The sequence below is a fragment of the Armigeres subalbatus genome, chromosome 3 (genome assembly GCF_024139115.2).
Source record: "Armigeres subalbatus isolate Guangzhou_Male chromosome 3, GZ_Asu_2, whole genome shotgun sequence".
Lineage (NCBI taxonomy): Eukaryota > Metazoa > Arthropoda > Insecta > Diptera > Culicidae > Armigeres > Armigeres subalbatus.
In genome coordinates this window covers 188,264,169-188,271,523 of record NC_085141.1, presented here as the reverse complement: position 1 = coordinate 188,271,523, position 7,355 = coordinate 188,264,169, and the positions used below count along the sequence as shown (strand labels likewise).

Below are 7,355 nucleotides of genomic sequence, written 5' to 3'. Positions count from 1 at the left end.
TAAGTAATTTAAAAACTATACTTTCTAGGTTAGCATTTAAGGTAAGGTGCTATTCCATCCACGACTGAACATGAAAGAGACTCATGCTACATATCTGTGAAAAGCAGTGCAGAATATTATTATAGTTTGAGATTTTCCTATTTATTCTTATTATCGAAACGAATCAAAACTCTGTTAAAAGTTAGATCCAAATTAGTGCCATACTTATGGATGGCGTTGCATGCAAATATGATTTATATTTACAAATATAAGACTTCAATATTAGCTTTGTTATGTATAATAGCCCTTGCCGAAAATTGTTTCTACATAATCTTTGGATGAGTTCCTATCACACGTAGACAAACGAAAGTCCGGAATTTATGTTTTCAATTAGGTTTATATCATTGCCCAAAAGTAGTTAGAACTGAACAAAATTGCTGCAAACGATGTCGAAAAGTTGAAAGTTGGGTTCAATTATTTTAATCAGGATTTGTGTTATAAATTTTGGCCATTCTCTTTTTTAAATAACTTCACGTTCCTTGTCCGTCTCGTCGTATCGATGTAGTTTTGAGCTGAATGAATCTTCTTTAGTTTCACGAGTCTCCGCGATCGGGAAAATGCTCCGTCGGTATTTGGATGTTTATATCTTTGAAAATACATGAGAACAAAATCCAAAGACCAGATTCCTGGAGCGAGGCTACCTAAGCAGGTTTCGTTTCTAATTGTGAGCTCTAATTGTTTTTTTAAAACATGGGTAATATTAACCATTTTCATGTAATAAGAATCCGTTCAATCGATTTTACCATTTTATTTCAAACCTTCTACAATTAGATGAAATACCAAAATTTTAAACATTTTTATCTTAAATTCAAAAAATTTTACAACATGAGATCTGATGGTACGGAACTTTAAAAAAACTTCCTTTGCACAACTTAGATGGCAAGGACTTCTGCAAGTGTCGATTTGAAAAGTGTCCGGTATTGGAGGCGTCCGGCGCTGAAGGATCACCCCTGCTAGGTAAATGACGTTAAAAATATTTTAAATTTGAATGATTGCCGTATAATAGAGCTTGTTTCCACTTTTCGACATCCATGGTATGGCTGTAAAGCCTTACCGAAGCCCAACCAATAAAACACTTTTGATACATTAAGCCGACTGCCTGTTTCTGAATCAGAGCTTCGAATTTACTGTGATGACAACGCAAATAGTAATAATAAATTATGTTTGTTGATATTAACGAGTGGAAGGAGAATCTTTCCCGAATATTAGCACAATTTTTCTCATCCAAAACATTAAACAACTCCACATTTATATTCAGTTTAATAAAATAAAAGAAACATGTATCACGACTTCTTCCTAATTGTATACATAACAGTGCAATGCCTCAAACACAGCTCAGTGAATTTTTGTTTGTCCTCATTATTTCTAGAAACAGTAAACGCCAGATTCATGCATTGAAGCAATAAACAATAATGTCCAGGTCCTATTACAATATCGAATGCCATAGAAGCCAGTTTTATTTGATTTCATCCATTGATTTAGTTTTACGAACCAGCTGAAAAATAAAGCAACCATTGAGGTTGCTACGTCGGGTGGTCTAATCGAATCGCAAACCTATGAAATACTACAAAGAAACGCAATAGTATGTCCGACTGAACAAGATTCAAAGACACCTTTTCGGTAGAATATCTAAAATTTAAGATGATAGAGTTTACTTTTTCAACGTATTTTGGCATTAAAGTATATGTTTATAGTTTAATGAATTTTCTAATAAATTGACATAAAACTCAGAGATTGTACTATTTATTTTATTCGATGACAATATATCCCTTTTATTTCATTGAGCCATGATCTGATTTGTACTCGTGAGAAAATTTCGAAGTTACTCCTACTACTGAATCGAAGAAATATTTTTTGATATCTCAGAACGGAGACAAGCCATAGGTTGAGTCTCTTAATAAAAAAATATCTCAGAAAACTAACTATTTTAATTTAAATTTTAAATTTAATCTCATATATTTGTGTTTGCTTGAAAAATCTTCAACAATAACACAGTCGAACCTGAATCACATTTAGGCAATCTCCAATGGTCAAACATAGTGCCATATGGTCTTTCGGTTGGCATCATTTCCAGTAGATTATATCACCTCCTGATAACTGGTTTCGTTACAGCAAAATGTAACCAAGAACCAGGTTAAGAAGGCGTGATGAGCTTAGAAAGACGATATCCCGGTCGAACTTCTCAAACTTGGATATGAGCAGTTGCATCAATGGATCCATCCAATTATTTAAAAAATATGGGAGGATGACGAACTGGATCTCATGTGCCAGAGCTGTAAGAAAGGACACAGACTGGAATATGCTGATTATAGGGATATCACCCATCTGATCTCGGCACAAAATTCTGTCGCGTATTCTGTTTAACAGACTGAGACCATTCGAGGAGTCCTTTGTCGGCGAATACCATGCAGGTTTTCGTAGGGGGCAATCAATGGCCGATCATATTTATTTGTACCCTGCAGTGATCCTGATAAATTTCTAGAGACTTCATATGTTCATTGATTTCAAAGCAGCGTGAAAAAAATGATATATGACAGATAATGTCTAAACATGGTTTTCCGGCAAACTAATGAGGCTGAACGTGCAGCTTGATGGCTCTAAATCACATATTTCGATTGGATTGTAGTGTCACCTCGTAGTGACCTTAGATGGATTAAAGCAGGGTGATGCAATATGGTCTGGCGTGTGGAGGAAGGGCACTATCATCATACGTAGCATATGCTTCTCGGCTGGGACAGTATCTCAAAGCTAAAAAGACTGCTACAGACTAGACTGGCAAAAGCGCCTTTCTTGAGAAATCTCCGGGATTGTTAGCAAGGATAGCAGGAAGTTTGTTTCATTTTGACCGACATCAAGTGACCAATGATAAACTCATACAAATTGTAAAGAAGCTCAAATTAGGCCTGACGGATCCCGAATATAGTTCCCTAACAAGCAAAACTGGCTGTACCGGACATGTTTAGCAACTGCCCACAATCCTGTCTGTGTGGATGAATGTAACTTCGATTTATTGGTGTACTGGTCGGGAATCGTTAGCGTGGCGTTGTCGTGATTTTGCTCGGCGACATCACGCCGAAAGTCACTTAGCCGGCAGCAGCTAGAATTATTCCAGGATTTTTTTCTGAAATTAAAAGAAATAAAAAATATCATTTGAAGTGTTCTCGGAAAATCTTTAGGGTTTCCTTGGTAACTTCTTCGGAATTTCCTAGGACATTGCTCAGAATTTTGTCGGGAAATTCTTCGATACTTTCCAAATAAAATTAAAGGAGTTTCAGAGGAACTTCGAAAATCCTCGAAATTTTTAAAATTTCCTAAGAAAACCTCGAATTTACTCAGATTTTCGGAACATTTCAATTTCCTCGAAAAATCATTCGAGATTTCTTCTGAAATTTTCGAAATTCCTTGGGAAATACTTCGCTAGTTTATCGGAGCGGTTCGAAATTTTCTCGGATTTTTCCAAAATTCCACGGAAAATGCTTCGGAATTTTCTTGAAAACTCATCGGTATTTCCTTGATAACTTTTCGGAATTTCCTGAAGTATTTCGAATTTCCTTGAAAATTCATCGGATTTTCCTCGTAAATTTCTCAGAGTTCATCGATAAATGCTTCGGAATTTCTAGAAGTTCTTTGGATGTTCGTCGGCAATTCTGCGACAATTCTATGAAATAACGTCAACGAATTCCTCGAAGTTTCCTCATTACATTATTGCATGTAAATTCTTCAGAGATTCCACAGGAAAATAATTGTTAATTGTTCGGAATTTCTGTATATACAACAGGAAATTTCTAATCCAGCGTTGTGATAATGTAGTTTTACTCGTAGCTTTCTTCAGTAAAGCTCAACCATGATGCGAACGAACAAACTAAAAGATTGACCAGCAGCATGTTTTTTTATCTGGTCAAAAGCTATGTAGATACCACAGACTGATTCTGGGTGTCTGTGTAGATAACATCTACTAAGTCTTGCTTTCTATAGCATACACGCATGTGCTCGTAAAACCGACCGGTCTTCCTAGCATAACACCATGCTTATCGGTTGAGATGGTTCATCGATTTATTAAGAATCACTTGCAACTTGGACGCAGCTGATAAGCTAGTAACTAGAGATTTAATGATTTCATTATCATTTAGTATTCAGCCAATAGCTCATTGCATAATTTGGAAATGTGTTGTTTTCATTTTTTGCTTCTTTAATGGTTCTAAATTCCAACTTGAACTTAACCTGATTTTCAACTTAGTGTTCTATCAGCATTTGCACAGTTATTAACTGAAAGCATTTTTATACCCACCAATTGCATGAGTATGTATGTACATCGAAGAATTGAGGTACAGGCCTTACAGTCGATAAGCGTTACAAAAAGTCTATTAGCTCCTTTTAGATATGAAACATGCTCGTAGTAATCATTTGAACCAAATTAGCTTGAATTGAATGCATGTTCCATTCCAGGCCCAAGATTTTCTAGTGGAGTACAGGTCTAAGGTCAATACGCATAACGAAAGATCTATAACTCTTTCAGAATTTAACATGCTGTTAGTAATCTGCTTTTTCTTATTGCAAAACATCATCACTGGGACATAACCGCCTCGCAGGTTGATGTTCATTATGCACTTGACAGTTATTAACTGCTAGGTTTCTAAGCCAAACCTAGTAACCATTTTGGCATTCGTACATCATGATGTTTACTCATGCATTGGGGCATAGACAAGTTTTCAATTAAAAGCAGAAAATGCTAAAAGAAAAGTTGAAAAGTAGGCCAAGTTCAATTGGAATATAGAGCCATTGAAGAAGAAGAAGAAGAAGAAGAAGAAGAAGAAGAAGAAGTAGAAGATATCATAAGGCTAACACGATGATACTTTTGTCCAGGGAATCGAAAATTTCCAACTCAAAAATTCAGATCGGACCGGACCGGACCGAGAATCAAACCTTCAACATGGTCTTATCGTCTTCTTTGTACCTGCACGGCAAAGGAAGGACCGCTATTTAGTGATCATTTGAATCAAATTCTTCTTTAAGGCTTTTGATTATATGGATCACATAGAGCATGAAGATCTAACAGTATATAAAGAATTTCCGGAAGACAGGAAAACATAATTTGTGAGACGTATCGCTTTTGAGTTCTATGGATTACAAAGCGCATTATCCTTTTAAAAGATAACAGTCGTTTGGGGTCAACCTTGCGACAAAGGCGTAGGATTTCAATCCGGAGATGCATTTGATGAACTTATTGATAATAAAAATCCATGATAATATAGATAAAAAATCCGTAGATGGCAGTACGATTCTTGGTCCGGTCCAGGGCTCGGTTCGGGTGGAAACATTTTCGACTTTCTGAGCATAGGTATCCATTGTAGTTGATATACATACAATTAATAACTAAGGAAAAGCAAATAGATTACTAAGTTGAAAATCAGGCCAAATTTCAGTTGAAATGTAGTGGCATAGAAGAAGAAGCCGTTTGAGTACGTGCAGACCTTAAGGCCAATCTCCAGGGAATTCTTGAATGAACTGAAATAGAACAATTGTTGAACGCCTATCCAATTCAATTATATGGACCACAATCAGCATATAAAATTAGCAGCAGCTCTCAAGGAGATCAAGGGCTAAATTAAAGTTAGGGAGGATTGATAGATGTTTTAAAAGAACCAGTATTTGATTTGAAGACCTATCTTAGCTAAAGAACCTATGGACCCTAGTTGCCCTGTTAGCCCTAAAGTCTAACCAGGACCGATGCCCACATAGCGCCTTTTCAACGCACATGCTGCTTAATCCTGGTTTATCACTTTTTTCCGATGCACATTTGCGTTTTTTAACGCGCGTTGAAATGATGCTACGTAGGTGTCAAGCCAAGCATTTCATGGCCTGCGTCAATGCTGCGTCATGTCCTGATCTCGTTGCATTCATGGTGTCTGGTCTACAACGTCTACATCTTTGCTGTTGTGGGTTCCAAGTGCGGAACGGTGTTGAAGTCCGTAATGTAACTTCGTCGTCTTCTATATTACGGGGAATTCTTGTATGAACTCGTAGAAACGCGTAGAGGGTTACGGCAAGGTGATGGTCTTTCGTGTCTGCTATTCAACATCGCTTTGGAGGGACGAAGGGCAGGGTTTGACGCGAGTGGTACGATTTTCACGAATCCGTCCAGTTATATGGTTTCGCGACGACATTGATATCATGGCACGTAACTTTGAGAGGATGGAGGAGCTACATCAGACTGAAAAGCGAAGCTAAACGATTGACTAGTCTAACACGTCGAAGACGAAGTACATGATAGGAAGAGGCTCAAGAGGGTCAATGTAAGCCACCCAACACGAGTTTGTATCGGTGTTGACGAAATCGAGGTGGTTGAAGGATTCGTGTACTTGGGCTCACTGGTGACCGCCGATAAGGATACCAGCAAAGAAATTCGAAGGCACATAGTGGCTAAAATCACGTACTTTGGACTCCGCAAGACGCTCCGATCAGAATAGAGTTCGCCGCCGTACCAAACTATCTACAAAACGCTTATAAGACCGGTAGTTCTACTGGACACGAGACTGGACTAGCTCGTGAGGAGGCGCTGGGGTTTTTGAAAGGAAGTGCCGTCTTGGTGGAGTGCGGATGGCGGACCAGAATGCTGGAGCCGGGCGTATGCAATGTCGGACGGTGGCGCAGTGGTTGAACAAGCGTCCGACGCAGAGACAAGAGGCGAGTGCACAGTGGGCGGAGTGGATCGTCAGGTTGAGGACGGTTGCGGACCCTCACGGACTGCGTGGTTGGAAGTGCAGACCAGATGGAGGGCAGCCCATCGTGGTCTGCGTGTAAATCGTCGTCTTGTGAACTGGGATGCGGCCAAGTATTTGAAGATGTCGTGGTTGCGATCGTGGCACAGAAGAAGCGAGCGAAGGTTGGATCTTTGAGTCGGTGGTCTTTGTCTTTGGGAGTTGGGTTTTGATCACCGATTTGGACCGTTTATGGTGCCAGGGGTTTATGTCGGTGTTTGGACGCAGTTTGCAGAGTCGACGTGAGATTGGCGAGAAATCATGGTTTGCTTTGAGATGCCAGTGCAACATAGGAATGCAGAAAATTCATTTGGTTGCAGATTCATCAAATTTAACAGAATTTTGAGAGTTGCAGGAATTCACTCAGGTAATTTGGTTGGCAAACAAGGTCTCTGGGCACGGGGTTTGAATTTCATAAAGTGTGGATGGGTTTAAGGCCAGACCTGTGCCGTAGGCCTGTGTAGAGATGATTTCGATATGATCGTGAGACTGGGCGGAATAGGGATGGGTGGACGCCGGGTCGCTGGGTTTGCGGGGATGGTTGCGTCGCGTGGCTAC

At 39.2% G+C, this 7,355-nt stretch overlaps 1 protein-coding gene across 2 annotated transcripts in view; it reads right to left on the bottom strand.

The window, feature by feature from the left end:
- Positions 1-7,355, bottom strand: part of LOC134227508 (monocarboxylate transporter 3-like) — a 98,176-nt gene that overhangs the window by 34,512 nt on the left and 56,309 nt on the right. The window lies entirely within an intron of this gene.